The sequence below is a fragment of the Sitophilus oryzae genome, unplaced genomic scaffold (assembly GCF_002938485.1).
Source record: "Sitophilus oryzae breed Bouriz unplaced genomic scaffold, Soryzae_2.0 scaffold_732_pilon_pilon, whole genome shotgun sequence".
NCBI classification, from domain to species: domain Eukaryota; kingdom Metazoa; phylum Arthropoda; class Insecta; order Coleoptera; family Curculionidae; genus Sitophilus; species Sitophilus oryzae.
In genome coordinates, this window is record NW_022147343.1 from 306,125 (window position 1) to 330,455 (window position 24,331).

The 24,331-nt window shown below is 31.6% G+C and overlaps 1 protein-coding gene across 1 annotated transcript in view; it reads left to right on the top strand.

Moving 5' to 3' along the window:
* Nucleotides 1–24,331, top strand: part of LOC115888336 (thyrotropin-releasing hormone receptor) — a 185,692-nt gene that overhangs the window by 104,082 nt on the left and 57,279 nt on the right. The gene's annotated exons all lie outside the window — the stretch shown is intronic.

Consider the following 24,331-nt stretch of genomic DNA (forward strand, 5'->3'; position numbering starts at 1 on the left):
AAGGGCTTAGTTTTTGGTATTTATTTTATAATTTTGCTAATATCTTCGGTTTGAAAGAAGATATCAAGATGCGTTTTAGCTGACTTTTTAAGCTATTACTACTCTTTACTATCAGCTAAAATAACACATACTATCGTATTTAATTTTTTGGAAAAAACGTGCTATTTGTTAAATTGTAAGAAAGCGCCCCCTAGCGTCTACGTTCAAAACCTTATTATTATTATTTTTATGGTATAATATAGAGTAAGAAACGCTCTTTTAAACGAGCCCCGTTTGTTGGATTCTGATCATCCAGTCCGGAGTTATTAACATTTAAATAAAGATAGATCTAACCTTCCCCCACCACTTTATTTTAGCAGATAGGGGAAAATGGTTCTAACAAAAAAAATCCAAAATTTACTGAAGATTATGAAGCTATTATTTATAGTACCCATTATCTAGGCAAAATTCTGTAAAAAATATATTTTCTTATTTTCCATAGCAGTTGCGCCACCTAGCGGCCGTTTTACAAACTTGAAAATAATTTCCAGCAATTTCTCATAGCCCCTTTAGTTATAAATATTTTTTCCGTAAGCCCTACGGCTAATACTTTCCGAGATACAGCCGAGAGCTATTCTTAGTGGGACACCCGGTACAGTGATAGTGTTTTAATTTGTCCTATTCTTTTACTTTTCTGTTCCGAGGCTTTTTTTAATCTTATATGCTAGAAAATTCATTAAAAAATAAATTATAGAGGTTGTGAAATCTCACAACAAGCATGACACAAGCTGTCAAATCTCAGAGTTATTGATATAAATCAAATTTTTCTTTATAAAATGTGACACATATATTAAATACTGCATTAGATAGCACTACTACTAGTATACGAACTAACCTATATCCAATAGATGAAGCTTTTCACAGTGACAGTTATCGTGAGTTAAGTTCTTGTTAAACGCTAAAACTACGATATAAAAATTAGAAATTGTTCTTAGGGTTACTGTCAAAGTAGTGTAATAAATATATTAGTTAATATTAATTAGTTAAATATTTATTATATTTTTCTTTTTTTTTAGAATATAACAATAACTAGTATTATAAAAAAAATAACACAATACATCAGTGATCTGACCTCATGTGATAGAAATTCGTATACCCAATAAGAAAAAAATTAACGAAAATATAACATTGTACCATCATCCATCATAATTTAAATAATAATAATAAATCTACGGATCAATGTATCTATTGTTAAATCAACACGCTATTGTGTATTAAAAATAATTTGTGAATTGTTATAAGCAGGATGATCCCTAGTTCAACATCCATAACATGAAGATATTTTTACGAATTCCTATTTTTGTGAAATTTAAAATACAACATCGAATAATAGTTATTTTTTTCAAGGCAATAAAATATTCTATATAATTTTTTTTTATATAATTGCATTATCGTCTCACGAATTTAATTTACTCGCGATTTTATCCTTTTCGGTTGACGATAATGCAATTTATCGTCGTGTATAAAACAATATTTTGTTCCATAACGAGTTACGTTTTAAAATATTCGAAATTATTATTTCAATTTATTACGAGTAGAAAAAATATTGTGCTGGTTTGGCGTTGGTTTCTATAATAATTTGACAAATAAATAAAGCTGTCTTTGGTTATCAGTTTTGAGTCAACATTTTTTAATGCATTTTTAAAAAAAAAAAAAAAATTGGAATGAAAAACTCAATTTCAAATGAATTGCAACAGATACTCATTAGAACAGGACTTCATATCAAACTACTTTCCATTTAAATCCCAGGCCTTATGAAAGAAATACAATTTTCAAAAATGGAAGCTTAATTAAAAAGCATTTTGAGAGAAATAAAGTTTTAACTACTCAGCACAAAAGTATCATTTAATCTACCACGGTTAAAATCATGGGCGCCGGACAGGGGGCAAGAGGGGGCATTTACCCCCCCCCCCTGATCACTGAAAAGAATAAATAAAAAGCTATACATCCATCTGTAAAAAAAATAATCGTTATTGTAAATTGTTAGGTATTACCTGTAAAATAATAAAAATATGATTTTTTTTAAATAGTTATTATTTTATGTCAGTTTTATAAAATTATCCACTATTTGTGGTCGTAGATTACGAATCTATTTTTTTTTATTTTTTATGTTACAGTTTTTCAGAAAAATGGAAAATTATTTCAACATTAGATTTTTTCTTTATTTTATTATAAGTAATAATTTCACTATGTTACCATTATATTATAGTTTATCAAAAAGCCACACTTGATTGGGATAGAAAAATATTCTTTAAAAAAAAAAAAAAACACTTTTCTTAACGAAATAACAAAGAAAATTGATTCAGATGGAGATGACGTTGATATCTTCTTTCTCTCTCATATAATGTCTAATCAAAGTTTGAAAATTTACAACGTTGCATATATTCTATTTTTTAAGATTCAGGGTTTGCTAATAAATTTCCTATTATGAGATCGACAATGATTAACACTACCCAAAAGTGCATGAGGTTTGATTGGTTTTGCTTTTCTTTTGGGAGGTTAATCTTTTTTAATTGTCCAATAATATAACAACTGGTCAGCATCACATAATTTTCAACAACTTCAGTAAATTTTACCTAAATTGGAATTTCTAGTCTAATATATAGTTAAAATAACCGTTGTAAACTTTCGAAAAATTAAGTGATTTTTTTTGTTTACCCTTCCTGTATAATAGTTATACTGCTAAGCAATAGCCATTTTTTGATAAAAGTTACTTTATAACCTGCTGAAATTAAAGTAATAAATATCTAAACTTTCGAAAAATAAAGTAATTTTTTTGTTGACGCACCCTGTATAATAGTCATACCGCTAAGCCATAACCATTTTTCGATAAAAGTCACTTTATAACATGTTAATTATTCGTAAAATATATGTGCACTATCACCCAAACTTTATCGACATATTTAGTGAATCCTGCCCCACTGTGCGGCGTTCGTTTGTCGTTCATCGTTCCGTCAAACCAATAAAATTTAAATATGATCTGTCATTTTTGAAATAAACCAATAAAACTGGTTAAAAACAACAAGAGATGACGCATGACGGATTTATATTTAAACGCATCCATAGTTAACTTAAAAAATATTAGAAATTTTTTTAGTAAAATAAATAGATTGGTTTGGTTTAGTCAGACGTCATCTGCTTTTCTTCTGTAGTCGTCTGTCGAAATCTTACCTGAGAAAAAAAAAACAGAGTATATCAAAGTTTACGAATGGGTGTCGTCTCGGCACACTCTGTGATGAGGTGTTCTGGTATTTCCCCATTTTACCACAAAATCTGCATTCGTCGTTGTTTCTTAGCTTCAATCTTCTGAGGTGTTCATTGAGGAGACAGTGTCCTGTTAAAAACCCCGTGACAATCCGGAGATTGTTTTTACTTAAATCGAGAAAAATCAAAGATTTTTCTTCATATTTTTGTCGCAAGTCCTGAGAAATTTTTTGGAGTGTCTTAGACTGTTGAAGGTTTCCCATTCCAGGTTACGGATGGACTCTTCCAGATTCTTGAGTTTAAGTTGATTTCCAGAAGATTTCTTTTTTTTTGAGAAGCGGAACATTTCTGGTCCAGTTAGTGGTTACAAGCTAACGTAACATTAGTACCCAATGTATTGACAGTAGAAAGGCAATCCCATACTAGTCTAGAATTGACCTCTGTGGAATTGAGTGTCTCTAGCGTATTCTCTCTTTTGTAGATGGCTGTTACAGCTGAACAGAAAGTGTTCATGTGGGGCGCCAGCCCTGAAGAAGTGCGATGCTTCCAGCAAAGATCCAACATGCCGAAAGAATCTAAAACTGGTAATGTTTTGTCCACTGAATGTTGGAAAACGAGCATTCAGATGTACCAATCGCAAACGAGAAGGCCTATCAAACAAATCGCCGTTGGTAAGTAGATAACCATAAATTCTCTACTTTTTATAAATGTTTTGATTACTGTTATAGTTTGTATTTTTTCACATTTACATATGCATGAAGTTAATGTAGGATATGTAAATCTTGCGTGAATGCCATAATTTGTACGCTGTTTTTTATTTTCATTAATCATTTTGTTTTCAATAGTAGGAAATGTCTTTTCACAGGCAGCTTAAATGTTCAGGAAATTTAAGATTAATGGTTATCGTTGACTGAGTGTAGCGTAGAATAAAAAAATAGAGAAACAGGATGTTAAAAATCCCAAACTATCACCACAGGTCAAAAAAACTCCCTTTTTCCGTGTTACTTAAAAAAATGTATATACAATGGACTTGCATGAAATTTTAAATTACTTGTAACACCATTTACGTATTTCTATTCAATATTTGAAAGTCATCAGTGAAAATATTTTTTTCAAAATTTCTAAAAATGTACTAGATAATTACTGTTTTAATTGTGCGAACACGCCCACATAGCCACGTGACCGAAGATCCTGGGGCTTTCCTAGCTGTAACGTCACCTCGCGGACGCCCTTTGCCGCTTAGATGCAGTTAGGAGGCTAATAAGTGAATTTGTATTGCATTTTTCATTTGTAGTTGTTTTGTGTTAGAGGTTTGTTTTGTGTTAAAGGGTTGTGTTTTGCCTTAAGACTTTTGTGGTAAAGAAGAACAGATTAATTCAAATATTTAGAGTTCTTATAACTAAAAGTATAGGCTTGGTGCATTCTCCGCAGGTGCTGCCGCTATCGGAGAATATCGTAAACAACCGACATACAGGGTGGCCCATCGAAAACGTTCCGCAAGGCATAACTGCCAGGATATTTTTTTTTCAAAAAATCCAAAAACACGTCAATTTTGTTTGTAAGGGGGACAACTTTTGCCCCAAAAATGATTGCAAAATCTTCAACCCTCTAAGCGGGGGGGCCATCCCCCAACTTTTTTCAAATGGGAAGGGGGGTCAAGTGGTGCCGCAATGAAAAGAGCTTTCTGTTCTCTATATTTTCCCGCCTCGTTTTTTAAAAAATCGGCCTAGTCATTGAGAAAATATGAAGGATTGAAATTTGAAAAGTCTATTTAAACATTTATCAGAGTAAATGATAAGGATAAATTCCTTCGACCAATTTGAGGTTTTTTCTTATAATTTCTAGATGTTTACGCATTTTTTCACTTGCCACAAGGTTGAACGATCAGGTACGGTAGTTGCTAGATAGCTGTTCTGTGACTTGTGCGTTGAAGTTCTTCTCAATATCGTTAAACTGTCGACCTACAATAGAATTTCCAAAAATACCAGCCCACACGTTCAATTTCTGACGGTTTTGTGTGTGCACCTCGTGAAAAACCCTGTGGGTGTCCTCAGCCCAGTATCGACAGTTGTGCCGATTAACTACACCGTTCAAAAAGAGAGTACAGTCCTCTGAAAAACACACATTAAATAGGAAATTATTATCATTCGCCACTCGTTCACTCAGTTTCACAAAATTGCAAGCGATGATCAAAATCGTCTTCGTTGAGTTCTTGTACCAACTGAATTTTGTACGGGTCGAACTTGTGCTTTTTTAATGTCCTTTGGACACTTGTACGATTCACGCCGGTCTCATTGGCTAATTTTCTTGTACTCAGCGTACTATCCATGGCAACTTGACCCAATACGAATACCTCCATAGCTTCATTTAGTACTAGAGGATTTTCCCTCTGCCTCTTTTTATTCATAACGGAACCAGTTTCGCGAAATTTTGCTACTAACTCGCCAACGATTTTGCCATAAAGGTGTTTGTCAGGATGGCGTTTGACTGAATATATGCGCAATCCGATTGCCACATTCATTATTTTTAAAATAAAGTTCGATTAGGTATCTCCACATTTTCTGCAAGTGAGTACACCATAATTGTTAAAAACTTTAACGATATTGAGAAAAACTTCAACGCATAAGTCACAGAACAGCTGTCTAGCAACTACCCCACCTGATCGTTCAACCTTGTAGCAAGTGAAAAAATGTGTAAACATCTAGAAATAATAAGAAAAAACAGTAAATTGGTCGAAGGAATTTATCCTTATCGTTTACTCTGATAAATGTTTAAATAAACTTTTCAAATTTCAATCCTTCATATTTTCTCAATGACTCGACCGATTTTCAAAAACGAAGCGGGGAAATATAGAGAATAGAAAGCTCTTTTCATTGCGGTGCCACTTGACCCCCCTTCCCATTTGAAAAAAGTTGGGGGATGACACCCCCGCTTAAAGGGTTGAAGATTTTGCAATAATTTTTGGGGCAAAAGTTGTCCCCCTCACAAATAAAATTGACGTGTTTTTGAATTTTCTGAAAAAAAAACTCTGGCTGTCATGCCTTGCGGAACGTTTTCGATGGGCCACCCTGTATAATTATTCTAAAAGTGTTAGGAAGTATAATTTGTGAAAATTCTAAAAAAAATAAAAAAGTTAATATTTTGATATCATCAAAAGGTCTAACTTGTATTATAATGTATTATTGAAGCTAATATAACTTTTTAGATGAGTTCAAATACGGTAGCTATGTAGACTAGCTTAACATAGTTTTACGCAATTTTGCTAGCGGAGACATAACCTCGCCTATATCGGTTATAACGATTTTTTTTAAAGGTACCTACATAATTATAATTTGAGAAGATGTTGATAACTTAAAAGCAAAAAAAAACAGCTTTTGTCAGCTGATTTACTGTTCTGGTATGATTTTTTATAATAAATATGTAAATTCTCAAAATGTGTAGCACAGGCCATTGTGGTGTAGCTGTGCAGTCATGGAAGCAAATGTGTAGCAAAATACACAATTGTGTAGCTTGTGGCAACCCTGACTAAGGTCCTAAGGACCATCACCAACTCTAAGCCGTAGGCTGTATCTCACTAGCTTCTGTGTCACGGCCTTGAATTTTTATTCCCGGCGTGTGTAAAGAAATTCAATTTAATAGCTGTTAGTAAGAAGTTTCACTACATAATTTTTCTACACGTATCTCTAGGCTAAAAATAATTTAAAATATGGCTTTCCAAAATTAGTTTGTTGTGTCAAAGTGTCAAATGCATCATAAATACCTACTATATCTTCATACTGGCAACATTGTAAAATCATGACGTCAGTCGTTTGTAAGTGGCACTAAAAAGTTTTCAGAAATGTTTCCTAAATTAAGTCTTACTGACTGATATACATATTTCTAGTCAAAAAATATATTAAAAATCTAGTTTTCGTAAATTAATTTTGCTGTACCATTGAAAATTGCTGTACCATTGAAAACCAAACCAAACCACACCATAATTATTAAAAAGTTTAATATTGATTAAATTAAATATTGAGAAGAACTTCAACGCACAAGTCACAGAACAGCTATCTAGCAACTTCCGCACCTGATCGTTCAACCTTGTGGCAAGTAAAACAATGCGTAAACATGTAGAAATAATGAGAAAAGACAGCAAATTGGTCGAAGGAATTTATACTTATCATTTACTCTGATAAATGTTTAGATAAACTTTTCAAATTTCAATCCTTCATATTTTCTCAATGACTCGACCGATTTTCAAAATCGAAGCGGGAAAGTATAGAGAATAGAAAGCACTTTTCACTGCGGCATCACTTGACCCCCCTTCCCATTTGAAAATAAAAAAGGGATGACACCCCCGCTTAGAGGGAAGATTTTGCAATCATTTTTGGGGCAAAAGTTGTCCCCCTCACAAACAAAATTGACGTGTATTTGAATTTTCTGAAAAAAAATTTACCCTGGCCGTTATGCCTTGCGGAACGTTTTCGATGGGCCACCTTGTATACGAAAAATGTATTATATAATTATTCTAAAAGTGTTAGGAAGTATAATTCGCGAAAATTCTGAAAATAAAAATAAAAAAGTAAATATTTTGATATCTTCAGAAGGTCTAACTTGTATTATAATTTATTATTCAAGCTCATATAACTTTTTAGATGAGTTCAAATACGGTAGCTATGTAGACTAGCTATAGTCTGTGAAACGAATAACTTTGAATTTGACAGTTCCCGCGGGCTTTCCTAGTGTTAATTTTATTAAGTTAGCAACTTGCGACCATGCTGATGCAATGCCGTCTCTAATAGAACAGCCACGGAGCGAATTTTATGACGTCACGCTAGTTGGATACTACGGATTAATAAATATGTTGTAGAATACATGGAAAACATAATTATTCCTCGTATATGTAATTTTATGGATTATATTCGACACTATTTTTCATATGACACAACACTGATGAAGGCTATAAAATCGCTCCGTTCGGGACTTAATATCTAACCGATACTTTCCGACAAGTCGGAATTAACTATCTCTGCGCTGTGGTTGTCATTTTGTGGATCTCCAAAGCTCACCTGATGATGGAGCAGGGCTCCGAAACAGGTAGTGAGAGCAGGTTGATCCGCATTATGACAAACACAGCGTAGAATTAAATTTCTATATTAGCAGTTAAGTGGCAAGAATCCTTATATAATTTTATTATATACCTCTACTGCAAGAAATACAAATTTCTTTCCTGTATATTAATATTGCATGAAATAGCACTATTTTTCTGATTTAAAAAAATATATCACACCTGCCTATTGTTATTAGTAGTTTTTAGTAGGTTTTTTAATAAGAATTTTAAATATGGGACAACATAAAATACTAACACAGTATATTATTTCAAAAAATACTCGTTTTACTACGTCAGAAATTTAAAATATATGTATGTGCGGAATATCAATACCACCGAGAATATTTTACAAAAAAAAATAGCAAAATATTGCAAAAAATCGCTATTTTTATTATAAGCTCGACACGCACTGTGCATCTAATATCTAATTGCCTACTGAGGTGTCGTCACGCGTCTTTCCGGGGCCTTCTTAATCTAGGAGGTATTGAAAATACTCTCTTATCGAATAAAAACGCAATCACAGTAAGCGTAGAAATGACATTTCGTTTCGAACTAATCTATATCCAATAGATGAAGCTTTTCACAGTGACAGTTATCGTGAGTTAAGTTCTTGTTAAACGCTAAAACTACGATATAAAAATTAGAAATTGTTCTTAGGGTTACTGTCAAAGTAGTGTAATAAATATATTAGTTCTACAGCTACTGTGACATCGTTTTTATTTACGCGGTGATATTTTACCAAAATATTTATTATATTTTTTTTTTTAGAATATAACAATAACTAGTATTATAAAAAAAATAACACAATACATCAGTGATCTGACCTCATGGGATAGAAATTCGTATACCCAATAAGAAAAAAATTAACGAAAATATAACATTGTACCATCATCCATCATAATTTAAATAATAATAATAAATCTTCGGATCAATGTATCTATTGTTAAATCAACACGCTATTGTGTATTAAAAAATAATTTGTGAATTATTATAAGCAGGATGATCCCTAGTTCAACATCCATAACATGAAGATATTTTTACCAATTCTATTTTGTGAAAATTTAAAATACAACATCGAATAATAGTTATTTTTTACACAAGGCAATAAAATGGTATTCTATATGGTATTCTATATCTCCCGAAATTAATTCACTCGCGATTTCATCGCTCGTGAGTCAACCTTTTCGGTTGACGATAATGCAATTTTATCGTCGTGTATAAAACAATAGTTTTTTCCATAGCGAGTTACGTTTTAAAAAATATTCAGAAATTATTATTTCAAGGAATTTATTACGAGTAGAAAAAATATTGTGCTGGTTGGCGTCGCGTTGGTTTCTATGTAATTTGACAAATAAATAAAGCTGTCTCTTTAGTTGTCAGTTTTGAGTCAACATTTTTTAATGCATTTTCGTGTCGATTGTTGATTGAATTGGAGCCAGAAATGGCTCAAAACGAAACAAGTAAATTACCAACAGATACCTATTCAGGCTGAGGCGACAAAAGCCATATCCAAACTACTTCCATTTAAATCCCGAATAACTTATGAAAAGAAATACAAAAATTTTCAAAAATGGAAGCAATTAAAAAACGTGCTAGAGGAAATAAAGTTTTTAACTTATCCTCGCTGATAAAGTATCATTTAATCTACTCTTGCAGTTAAAATCATGGGCGCCGGACAGGGGGGGCAAGAGGGGGCATTTGCCCCCTCCTGGATCACTGAAACAATAAAAATAAAAGCTGTCTTCTTACATCCATCTGTAAAAAAAGTAATCATTATTATGAAATTGTTAGGTGTTACCTGTAAACTAATAAAAAATGTGGTAATTATTGGGAAAACTGGAAATCGTCCGATTTTCACCAAAATTGGTATACACACTATTTTGAGGTCGTAGATTACGAATCTATTTTTTTTCTTGGCGGTCTCTTACCGTTTTTCAGAAAAACGGAAAATTATTTCAACATTGAATTTTTCTTTATTTCGGCCCTATAAAGTAATAATTTCACTATATTTTCATTATATTATAGTTTATCTAAAAGCCACACTTGATTGGGGATAGAAAAGTGTCCAACATTTTACTGAAAAACACTTTTCTTAACAAAATAGCAAAGAAAATTGAGACCAGATGGAAGTTTGACATTTGATATATCCTTCTTTCTCTCTCCTATGTAATAAGAGAGACAAATATATTCTAGACCTAATCTAGAAATTTGAAAATTTACAACGTTGCCATATCTTCTATTTTTTCGGGTGATTAGGGATTTTAAATAAATTACCTATTATGAGATCGACAATAATTAAATATACACCTATATCCACAAAATTACGCGGAAGAGTTTTGATTGCATTGGTTTTAACTTCTTTGCGGAGGGGGTTAATCTTTTTTTAGTTAATCTAATAATATAACAACAAAAGATTAACACCCTCTGCATGGAAGTTGTAACCAATGCAATCAAAACTCTTTCGTGCAACTTCGTGGGTATAAATAGTCAGATCTCGTTGGTAAAATAGCAGTTATGGGAAGGAGCCGTTCTTCTGGCGACCGCCTTTCGTAATTCCAGAATGAGCGAAAAAAACACGCTAAATTTAGGTTTAGCATTGGCAACGTTGCTTTAAATGCCAGAAACACATAAACTTACTTCGGGTTTCTCTTATTACCGATTCTGAACCGTCCTAGAACTGTGATGCGTATGCGCAGAAGGAAATATGAAGACATTATTTCATTTGCGCATGCGCTGCAGAGTTCTTGGACGGTTCAGAATCGGTAATAACAAGAACCCGAACAAAGCTATAATCTAACATTTTCAGATTGTTTACAAATTTATTTTAGCAAATTTTCTCTATTATGCATAGAATTGGTTAAAAAAGTAACAGAAAATAGCAAAAACATTATTGATTATTGAATACCTAACAAAATATGTGCTAGAAAACCTTAAAAATATGAGAAATTAAGAAAATTCGATATTGAAATTATTTTCCGTTTTTTCTGAAAAACGGTAAGAGACCGCCAAGAAAAAAGTTCAGATCGTAATCTACGACTTCAAAATAGGGTGTATACCAATTTTGGTGAAAATCGGATGATTTCCAGTTTTCCCAATAATTACCAAAAATGTCAATTTTTTATTCATTTTTACCTTGCCCCCCCCCCTAAATTTCATTCTTCCGGCGCCCATGGTTAAAATATACTATTTTATCTACTATTTTTGATAGATATAAGGCAATTTTAACAGTTGCTATGGAAAAAATAATATTAACAGATTAGTTTTTAGCAAAATAAAACACTAAATCACCACAATATACAAAAACACTTTTACTTTTACACTGGACGCGCGTTTCGCTAACCATGTTAGCATCATCAGCAGAAGATTAAAACGTTTTAGTGTATTGTGGTGATTTAGTGTTTTATTTTGCTGTGTAACACCAAAGATTCCAACCCCCAACTGTAATGATTAGCTTTTATCTATTTTCTAAATATTTGATTTTTTTTAATTAATTTCAAAAACAAGACATTTTAAACTTGCTATCAAGAACTTACCTACTCTTTGAATATTATAAAAAAAATTAAATAATCCATATTGGTTATACAAAAAACAAAATTTTAGAGTGCATTTTATAAACCGCAGATGTTGTTTCTATGAGTTTATTATTAAACCAGTTATTAGAATTCCATCAGATGTCGAAGCTTCAAAGAGATGTTATTCTTAGTTAGCAATTTGCGAATATTATTCTGTCAATAGGAAAAGTAGTGCAGCTTTTAGCTGCACCGAACGTTTTAACTAATATTAGCCGTATTTCAAATTAGATATTTGTACAGGGTCCGGCAAAAGTGCGTCGGGCATCTGTAGCTCCTAGAATAAAAAACTTGAGAATGTTTTTAAGTACAAACCTAAAGTATATAGTACTAGGATGTATTTCAGGAAAATATTTTAACTTTTATAGGCTGGCTTAAAAAAGTGTAAGTGGATCGGGATGATTTTTTTTAAATAAGACACCCTGTATATTATTGCATTTTCGTTTCCTTTCAGATCACTTTACATAATCCTAAAATTTGAGATATAAAATATATTTCGATAGTTTTAAGTATACAGAGTGGTCCGAATTGTATTCCGGAAACTTCGGCAGCGTATTCTGCAGATAAAAATAAGTAAAAAAGTTCGTATAAATGTATGTCCAAAAAAATGCTTAGTTTCGGAAATACAGGGTGTAGAAGTGTCATTTTTATTTCGATTTTTTCCAAATAATTTCTGAAGTAACGTCAATACTGGGATGAAAATTGGTGTCTAGGAGTTTTTTGCAATGATAAATTTGATTTTGATGTCAATATGACTCCTACTAGTAGAGGGCGCCACCTACATATTTTTTAACTGGTTTGAGGAGTAATAACTTTTTGTTCGTACCTGTATAAAACTACTGAGTAAAAAAATATACATTTACGACATTTTTTACGTGAAAAAGGTCTCTTGGTAAAAATCGCTACGAGTAATGGTATTCGAGATATTTGGAATCGAAATTATCAATACCTGTCATGACTGACATAAATTAAACATGATTGACTAAATAGTTATTATACTGAAATCATAAATTTGAAATATTTTTGTGCCAAAAGTTCAACATAAACTGTTTTATCATCATTTTTTGCAGAAAAATTTATGATTAATTTACAAAAATAAAAATTTCCCTAATTTATTATTTCAGTGAAATAACTATCTACTCAACGTGTTTATTTTTCGTCAATAATGACAGGTATTGACAATTTCCATTCTAAATATCTTAAGAACGGTTGCTCGTAGCGATTTTTACAAAGAGACATTTTTTAAGTAAAAAGTGTTGGAAATCTATATTTTTTCGCTCGGAAGTTTTATACAGGTACGGACAAAAAGTTATTACGCTTCAAAACAGTTAAAACACATGTAGGTGCCGCCCTCTACTAGTAGGAGTCATATTGACATCAAAATCAAATTTCTCGTGTCAAAAAACACCCAGACACCAATTTTCATCCAAATATTGACGTTACTTCAGAAATTATTTGTAAAAAATCGAAATAAAAATGAAACTTCTACACCCTGTATCTCTATCTTTTACTTATTTTTATGTGCAGAATATGCTGCCGAAGTTTCCGGAATACAGTTCGGACCACCCTGTATTAATAAATAAATAAAAAATATATATTTTACAGCCTTTCTTAAAAAAAAATTAGAAATTCAAGAACTGTCCTGAAATGAAAACTATATTAGGTATTTACTTAAGATGGTCTGTACTTACTTTGCTATAAATATGGTAATCGTAAATCATACAGAATGTTGAAAATTCTACGTCAAACTTTCTAAAATATAAAATAATAACTTTTCTTCGTTTTTTTTAAATGGAACACCCTATATTATTTTCTCAATAGATGGAGAATTAAAAAATGAGCATTTTTTGTATTTAGAGTATTTCAAAATTTTTAACGGTTTCGCAGATAATTGCGGTTTTATATTTCATATGGCATTTTCCATAGTACATTTTTATCAAAACCACCCAATGATTTTTCTCTCGATTTTACTGTTGAAAGAGCCATATGAAATAATACTGCGTGGATCTGCGAAAACATTAAAAATTTAGAAATAGTTTAAATACAAAAAATATTTATTTTTAAACTCTCCATCTAATAAAAAAATAATATACAGGGTGTTCCATTTAGAAAAGAAACAATGAAAAATTATTTTATATTTTAGAAAGTTTGTCGTAGAATTTTCAACACCCTGTATGATTTAAGATTACGATATTCATAACAAAGTATGGACAGACCATCTAAAGTAAATACCTCATAGAGTTGATTTCAGGACAGAATCTTGTATTTGTAATAATTTTTTCAAGAAGGTTGAAAAAAAAATTATTTATTAATATCTCTGAAATTATCGAAATATATTTACTCATATTTTAAGGGCATGTAAAATGATCTGAAAGGACGCCAAAAATGCAATAACATGCAGGTTGTTCCATTTAAAAAAAATTATCCCGATCCACTCACATTTTTTTAAACCACCCTATAGAAGTTAAAATATTTTCCTGAAATACATCCTCCTACATACTTATTTTTGCACTTAAACACAATTTTCAAGTTTTTATTTTAGGAGCTACAGACGCCCGACGCACTATTGCCGATCCCTCTGGTAGAACCCTAAATCAAAATTAAAGCTGGCATTTTAAAGCCCTTCCATATACAGAGTGGCTGCACTTCTGTGTCTCGAATTTTATCAACATTTCGTTTAATTAAATTATAAAAAAAAATATTTTTTTTTGTCTAACCAAATTTTTAGTAATATTACTATAATTTTTTAGTAATAACCGCTGCATTGTGCTACAAAATAGTGATAGAAAAAGTACGTTTAATAGCAATTAAAATAATAATATATGATGTACAACCAAAAATACAACACGGCAGAAAAAAAAACAGTGTCAGAGATGAAAATGGTCCGAAATCGCTGTCATTTTATATGTAAAATATTAACTGTTTTTATTTAATACACTGTATTATTATTTATACCATTTGTATTTAAATATTAGTAACTAGTTGAAGCCTGGCGCATCCGTGTCACAACATCAGGAAAAAAAATACTTTTTATTTTTTTTAATTAAATGAAAAACAAAAAATCCAGCGACGGCAGTTTTTAGAAGAGCCAATTAGCTATCTTTTAGTAAAAAAAAGCAACTTTCTAGAGCAAGTCGTTACTTCAGTAGAGACGACACAGATAAACATTAGCATTTTATATTATGTAGATATTCCTATTTGAGATTTTTATCCATCGTATTTTTTGTCTAAAAGATATTCTACTTTTAAAAATTAAAAAATAGTACAAACTTTCTGGCGTCATTTCTTTTTACTTTATATTCAATTGAAGTGCTCTGTACTTTTACACCTCGTCTTCACTTTCAATTTACGTGTTCTACCTTGTTTTTATTTGGGAAATCTCGATTCCTCAGTCTAGACAAGCGGTTTACACAGTAAGCGAATATTTTCGGATAGTAAACACCTGATGGCGAATGGGAATCTTAAAACACCGAAAAAAACGAGAGATGAGACCAACAAAACTTTCGACAGACGTTCCAAGCTTTCAGGAATATTTGTTTTGGCTGATATTCCATATTTTTCGCGAGAAAATTTTATACGAAGAGGAATTTTAAAAAGAAATACTGTATTTCGCTTTATATCCTTTTTTCAAACTTCCTAGTTAATAATTATTGTTTTTTTATATGTATTTAAAATATAGTACCACTAGCGTGTACCCGCGACTTCGTTTGCGTCGAATTAATCATTTGTAATGGTGATGATAAAGCAAAGCAAGAATTTCCATTAACATACAAACCGGATAAAATTTTCTCACATTTATGTCAGCATGAGAAAAAACACTTAGAAAAAACAATATGGCGATATTATTATATAACTTGGTAATATTTGAGGGGTAGGTTCATCTCGTTGGAAATTGACTTTCGAAAAATCCGTTTGCCAAAAATAAGCTTTTTACGTCAAGCAGTTTAAGCAGAATCGTGGTTAATCAATTACCTAACTTTTTGGGACACCCTGTATGATTTTTTTTAAAATTTCAAAATATGTAAAAAAACAAAATAAATTATGCGTGTCCAAGCGTTTTCCCGAAAGTCTAACCGTTTTTTTAATAACAAATATTGTAATATCTGAGGGGCGTTTTCACCCTCTTGGAATTTGAGATTCGAGAAACCCCTCCTTATCGAACCTCTACACCCCACAGTCAATCCGTTTGCCAAAGATCAGCTTTAAACGTCAAGCAGTTTAAGCAGAAAAATATTCTAATATTTGAGGGGTGGTTTCACCCCCTTAGAATTCGAGTTTTCTATCAGGAAAAGTTGTCCAATACAGTAATACTTCTTCGTCCCAATAATGTTCAAAGCTGCGAAAAACGCATTTATCAAGTGGTTGTAACTCGTGTGTGGTGTTGCTAGGCAGACACAAAAGAGTTATTCCCAATGCATCTGCGGTTTCAAAAACAGAAATATCCAGGTGAGAGGCAGTTATGTAAAACAACAAAATAAAATATACGTGTTTAAGAGTTTTTCCGAAAAACTCGCCGGTTTTTTAAATAAAAAAATACTCTAATATTTGAGGGGTGGTTTCACCCCCTTAGAATTTCGAAAAATCCTTTCTTATCGAACCTCTACACCCTAAAGTCAATCCGTTTTCCAAAAATCAGTTTTTTACGTCAAGCACTTTTAAGCACGATCGTGATTAATCAATGTCCAGATTTTTCGAAACACCCTGTATACATTTTTTAAAAATCTTAAAATATGTAAAAAACAAAATAAAATATAGGTACGTGTTTAAACGTTTTTTCGGAAACTTGACCGTTTTTTAAATAAAAAATATTGTAATATTTGAGGGGTGGTTTCACCCCCTTGGAACTAAAATTTCGAAAAATCCGTTCTTATCGAACCTCTAGACCCTAAAGTCAATCCGTTTTCCAAAAATCAGCTTTTTACATACGTCAAGCGCTTTAAGCAGGATTGTGATTAATCAATGACCAAATCTTTCGAAACACTCTGTATACATTTTTTAAAAATCTGAAAATATGTAAAAAAACAAAATAAAATATAGGTACTTACGTGTTTAAGCGTTTTTTCGGAAACTTGACCGTTTTTTAAATAAAAAATATTCTAATATTTGAGGGGTGGTTTCACCCCCTTGGAACTGGAATTTCAAAAAATCCCTTCTTATCGAACCTCTAGACCCTAGAATCAACCTGTATGCCAAAATTGAGCTTCTTACTTTGAGTGGTTTGAGCAGGATCGTGATTAATCAGTCAGTCAGTCACTTAATAAGGATTTTATATATCAGTACAGATTTTTAGAAGGAATTTTGAGTACTATTTTAAACATTCTTTAGAGTGAACACCTCATAATTGAAAACATTTTATGACATCAATATTTAGCTTCTTTTTCCGAATATTTTTTTTATATTTGCAATCGACATTCGAGTTTACGTTTTTTTTTTATTTTACCAACAATATTACTAGATGAAGTATTAAACACCCTGTGGAATGGTTAAAATAAGGTACTCTCTAAAAAATTGAAAGCAAAATTTCGAATTCCTTCAACACACACTTTCTTAACAACTTATATTCTTAAATTCTATAATAAAATCAAAATCTTACCTTAAATCTTTATATAGTGAGCAGTATTATATCACTAAATTCACTATTAAATCACTTAGCCACGTATTTTACCAGATATTTCATTAGTATGCACGAAAATAGACAAAATATAACGAAACACTAATTTTCTATAAAACTCACGCCGTTTTGTGTCATCTCTTGGGAAAAAATATTCACTTTTTTGTCAAACTGTCAATGTCGGTTGCTAGGATACGATTTTACCAGTTTCGCAGCAGTCACAGCCAACTAAGTTGCGTATTTACGCTAACAAACGGAATATTTAGATTTTACGATAGAGAGAATGCTATTTACAACTATAAAGATTTTGTTCTATAATAATATTTTGTCAATATTTCTAAATGAATATTTTTAGTTAGCATGTTATTAATAACACACAAACAATAAATAATAATATATTATACAGGGTCCGGTAATAGTGCGTTGGGCATATCTGTAGTTCCTAGAATAAAAAAACTTGAAAATTTTGTTTAAGTGCAGACATAAAGTATGTACCAGGATGTATTTCAGATAAATATCATAACTTCTATAGGGTGGCTCAAAAAAGTGTAAATGGATCCGGATAATTTTTTTTAAGCGAAACACCCTGTATATTATTGCATTTTTGGCTTCGTTTCAGATCACTTTACATAATCCTAAGATATGAGTTAATATATTTCGATAGTTTTAGAGATATTAATAAATAAATAAAAAAATAAATATTTTTCAGCCCTTCTTAAAAAAATTATTAGAAATACTAGAACTGTCCTGAAATGAAAACTATATTAGGTATTTACTTTAGATGGTCTGTACTTAACTTTGCTATACATATGGTAATCGTAAATCATACAGGATGTTGAAAATTTTACACTAAACTTTCTAAAATATAAAATAATTTTTCTTTGTTTTTTTTAATGGAACACGCTGTATATTATTTTTTATTAGATGGGGAGTTAATATGGCTCTTTCAACGGTAAAATACGAGAGAAAAATCATTGAGTGGCTTTGATAAAAATTTACTGTGGAAAATGCCATATGAAATATAAAAACGCGAATATCTGCAAAACTGTTCAAAATTTTGAAATATTCTAAATACAAAAAATGTTCATTTTTTACTTCCCCAACTATTGAATTAAAAATATACAGGGTGTTCCATTTAAAAAAAAAACGAAGAAAAATTATTTTATATTTTAGAAAATTTGGCGTCGAATTTTGAACATTCTGTATGATTTCTGACATTCTGTAATAACATACGATCTAAAGTAAATACCTAATGTACCCTGTATAACTTTTTTGGTCAAGTTTTAATTTGATTTAAAGTACAATAGTTATTTTTTTACAACATATTAGGCGATACCGGATAAATTCCAATTTAGGTAGCTTTTATGGAAATTTAATATTTTACAAATTAAACCTTACATTTTAGGCATATACTTCTCTAATAAAACTCACTTTTATCCTTGTCTTTTATTTTTCTCTTAGAATCAAAAATCAATTAATATATTGGGTGTTCCATTACAAAAAATACAACTTTGTGTAAACATGTGTAACTTTTTTTGGGAAACCCTGTAGAACTTTCTATATTTTTAAAAAGAGATCTAAATTAAAACCTATATATGCTCACAAAATTTAATTTCAATACAAACGATCGTTCTTTTCGGAGTCTCCTTTGGTCCTACAATGACTGTGGTTGCGCTTTTACACAAAACCGGTGTTTGGCTCGAGAAGTATAAAGGTGCGTACTCACTAGAGGCATTTTGGTCCGAACGAACCAAGCGAGGGATTAGCTGAGCGCGCACGAACGAACTCAATAAGGAAAAGATCGCGATGTTCAGAGTGCTTGTTGTGTTCGCTGTGTTCCCACGTTCAGTTGTATTTAATTTTTATTCGCGCTTTGAATCTCTATTAGCAAAGGAAAACCATTTGGAGGCATATTCATGACTAGCTGTAAAAAAGTATAATATTTTAGTGACCGTAATTAATTGCACGATTACTAAACCCTGTTTTTTTATTTAAATGGATAATTTTGGCATGTGTCAAACTTTTAATTTCTCGTTGTCTTCTCAATATTCGTAGTTTGGAATTTTCATTGCTTACCTGAGTTTAAACAAATTAACATCATTAGTGTACCTGAAAATGCAATGGTTCAGTCGCTGGAAATATTTAGAAATTTGGCACGTGCCAAAATTTTGCATGTAAATAAAAAACAAGCTGTAAAGCCTGCTTTTTTTAAATAAAAATTTGACATTTTTCACGTGATTGCTTCTTTACAGCTAGGTTAGAAATCATGTGACATTTGCCAAATCTTTTCATTAAAAAAACAAGCTTTATTGTTGCTTATTTTAATTATTAACTTGCCAGAAGACTTTCAATTTTTTTCTTTGCTTCTCCAGAAGCACATCCAACGAACTTCTTAACTTTATTATAGTATAATCCATCCTTTGGATTCTCTCCAAAGCACTGGATATTGTTCATAAATGGCTATTAACTGAAGGCACTTTTCTCTATTCCACTCCATTTCGTTTGAGCAAAGAAAAATCAAAACAATGAAAATTTCTAGCCGCGAATGCTCCGAATAGGACGAACACCATGAACACAACGAACCTCCGTACCCACTGAAAAAACAACGCATCCCCTTTGAGCAAAATGCATGTACTGACAAGCCGGCGAAAATGTTTGGCGCGCTCGGTTCGGAAGTTTTGCTCGCGAACACGTATTCTCTTGCCGAATTCGGCTTTGTGCGCTCGGTTCGTTTGGTTCGTTCGGAGCAAAATGCTCTGGTAAGTACGCACCTTAAGATAGCGCTTTATACTCAAATATTGCCAAAAATGGACCCTAATCTCTTTTCCCCTGCACCCTTCATTTGTATTATTTGTTGTGCTGCATTACAGTCCACCATAAAGAAAGAAAATATTATTTGCAATAATCCTTAAGAGAGAACACACACACTTGCCTTATTTATTCTGCCATCATACAGTTTATTTTGCATCGAAATGTATATATAGTTTTATAAATCATGAGGACGCAGGCTGAATAACAATCGGAACCTCCCAGATTGAACAGCTCGAGATAGACGTTGAAGGAAATGCCGTTTTTTTCTTCTTATTTTTACTTGACTCGCTATTGCTTTTGAACTTCTGAATATGGAAAGTGTCGTAGAGTGGGAATTAATTCTCGTTTTTCAGTTTGTCTCTGCTTAAACCTAACACAAATCGATGAGTTTCATGGGTGGTTTTGGCCATATACGACGGGTCGTTAGCCAGTCGACATGGGATTAGCAATTTTTTTCATTTTGTAATCGTGAGACGTCTTATTATATTTTATTAACGTCAAATCCCATACAATGCCACTGGTTATAGTTCTTGATATTGGTATTCTTTTTAAAATGTTCTTCTTTGTTCGTTTAATTACTGAGAATTATAGAACTATTGAAAAAAATATAGCTATATTTTTTATTTAAAAAACAAAAACAGTTTTGCTTTTGTAATTAGAATTTTTTTTCCAAAGTTATACGATAAGTAGTTTCCGAGATACAGCCGGCGTCCATTCTTAGTTGGCCACCCGGTATCTACTGACAACTTCTAGTAAATGTTACTCTGATTAACGACTGCTAACAATTACTAGTAAAAGCCTACACATTTCTTTAAAATACAAAATTCACAGGTCCAATGCGTAATTGTTACCATTTCCTAGTGATTGTTAATATTTATTGGATTTCCGATTTTTACTGTAACATATAGGTACATTAGCCAAAACCATTACCCATTTTGGATTACAAAAATAGTAGTCAGCTCTCACCAAACCAAGAACTTCTTTCAAGCATATCTCTTTGTTATAACGTCCAATTAAATTATCTTGTCACTCATCTTCATCTCAAACAAAGCAACATTTACCCTACAAACTTACTTTTTTCAGTTGGGATCTATTTCACATATCAATCGAGTCATATGTCGCTTCTGTCCAGCCCTAAGTGTTCCTTTTATATATAATAGATGAGAGGAAACCCAATATGTCCGCCGTTATCACATTCCGTCACTTTAATATTAAGATTTAAAGCGCCCTCTGAAAGGCACCACACGTTTTTCGGAACTTTTCGCATGTGTCGCCGAAGAAATTCTTAACAGCGTATTTAGGAAACCATTTATTTTCCAACGGCGTCAATTTTTCTTGGTAAAAGTCGTTGACTTCTTGTTTTTCACGCCATAAAAAATGATAAGTTAGTATCGTTTTTCTTTTTTGTTCTTTTTAGCTGAAGTGGTTCAAAGCATAGAACTAAAGGAAAATTTTAAGTTTACGTCTCCTTTTTGGCCATCTGGAAAAGAGACTTTGTTTACGCTGATTCCGAACTTCCCAAAGTTTTCTGGGAGGCTACTACCAAACCTAGCTCCTTTCAGATTTGTACAGAATACTTACTTATAGAGAAGGAGCTCTGATTTTATCCTTTTATACTCCTCACATCATTTCTCTATTAATCAAAAAACTTCTTGTGGCTAGCGGCCTGTTCCTCTTCGGAGCACCAAGTTACATTTTTTAGCCTTATCCTTTTTAAAAATTCTAATAACTTGGAAACTGATGAGCCGTTCATATAGCTAGTTAATTGCTTATTATTGCCTAATGCAAAGAACCAGACATTTGCCAGGCTTTTGAAATAACATAAAATGTATTCTGTCGTTTCTACTCTTGATTCCAATCCCATCAGCTTTAGATGCCTACTGAGTTTGTAATGCGCTATTAATAGACCCACTACAATTTTGACAGTCTTCTTGTCTTTAAAATTAAATAAATTCCTATATCTATTTAAATGAAACAATTTATTTAAATAACCATTCGGTTCAATAATACTTCAGGAAAAACAAGAATCTCCGAAGAGAGTAGTAACCAAGTTAGCCAAAACGTTTTTTTTAAACCAAATAAAAATAATGAAAACCCAAATGAAAACTTAAATCAGCGTTTTTCCCGAACCTAAAAATCCCAAGAAAATCAAAAAATTTTAAGAAAAAAATAATTGTTTTTTTTTTTTTAATTTTACATATAAAAGCGATCTTCATTTCATAGCCATCAGCCATCGCTGACGTCTTTTTTTAGGATGATATTGTATATTTGTAAATATAGTAATTTCGAACATTGGATTACTTGCCAAAATATACCATATAAATTCTTCTGTGAATGCAAATAATAAAATTAAATTTTACACGTTTTTTTATATTGAAGTGTTTTATTTGTTAAATTATTTTTTTTTTTTTTTTTTATTTTGAATTTACTTTTATTTACATTTTACCAATATCTATGTAACTACATTTATTGTATATTGTAACATTTGCTGCATTTGTATGGTTCATAGTTTATTTGCGCAAAGTATTTTACTTAAAGAGGTATATATGTTGTAGTTATCTAAACTGTATATTATGTATGATTTCTATGTTGAACTATACTAATTTTTAAAATATGCAGAAACCAAAGAATCTGAAGGAATAATTATGTTTTTTTTTTTTTTTTTTTTTTTTTTTTTTTTTATATTTATTAATCCGTACTATCTAACTTAGCGTGACGTCATAAATCTCGGCCCATGGCTGTTCTATTAGAGAATTATTAGAGACGGCAATTCGGCCCGCTGTTTTGTTAAATTAAAGCAATTTGACCATTTTTCACGTGATTGCTTCTTTACAGCTAGGTTAGAAATCATGTGACATTTGCCAAATCTTTCCATTAAAAAACAAGCTTTATTGTTGCTTATTTTAATTATTAACTTGCCAGAAGACTTTCAATTATTTTCTTTGCTTCTCCAGAAGCACATCCAACGATCTCATCTATGTGCCTCCACGCATCAAACTTCTTAACTTTATTATAGTATAATCCATCCTTTGGATTCCAAAGCACTGGATATTGTTCATAAATGGCTATTAACTGAAGGCAAAAATTTTAAGTTTACGTCTCCTTTTTGGCCATCTGGAAAGCACGAACTTGTGTTTACTCGCTGGATGTTGCGAACGAATCCCAAAAGTTTTTCTGGGCAGGCTACCTTACCAAAACCTAGCTCCTTTTCAGATTTGTACAGATAGCTCTACTTATACAGAAGGAGCGTCGGATTTTTATCCCTTTTAATACTCCCTCACATCATTTCTCTTATTAACAAAACTGTTGTGGCTTAAGCGCCTGTTTCCTTCTTCGGAGCACCAAAGTTAACATTTTTTAATGCTTCAATCCTTTTTAAAATTCTAAATAACTTGGAGAACTGGATGAGCCGTTCATATAGCTAGTCAATTGCTTATTATTGCCTAATGCAAAGAACGAGACTTTGCAGGCCTTTTGAAATAACATATGTACATTATGCGTTTTCATAGCATAGTTTCAGTACTTTGATGCCTAACTGTTGTATATCGCGCTCTAATGAGACCCGTACAATTGACAGGTTTACTATTGTCTTTAAAATTGAAATTTTTTTTTTTTTTTTTTTTTAAATGAAACAATTTATTTAAATAACCATTCGGTTCAATAATACTTCAGGAAAAACAAGAATCTCCGAAGAGAGTAGTAACAAAAATACATATCAACAAACAAAATTTGTCAAACAAAAAAATAAATTAAGAAAAAAATATTCAGATGTCATTAGCTTCTCAACTACGTTTTATTTTTTCTTTAACAATACCGATGATGTTGATTTATCTCTTTTCATTTAATCTTAAGGATCTTGATGTTTACATTTGATGTTTTTTTTATTGTTCGTAATATACACTGAAAAAAAAGTACATTATCGAAAAAAAATGCGTTCTAACTTAGAACTGTGTGTAATAGCAGTCCAAAAGATTTGTTATTCTTGGTCGTTATCGTTTTCTAATC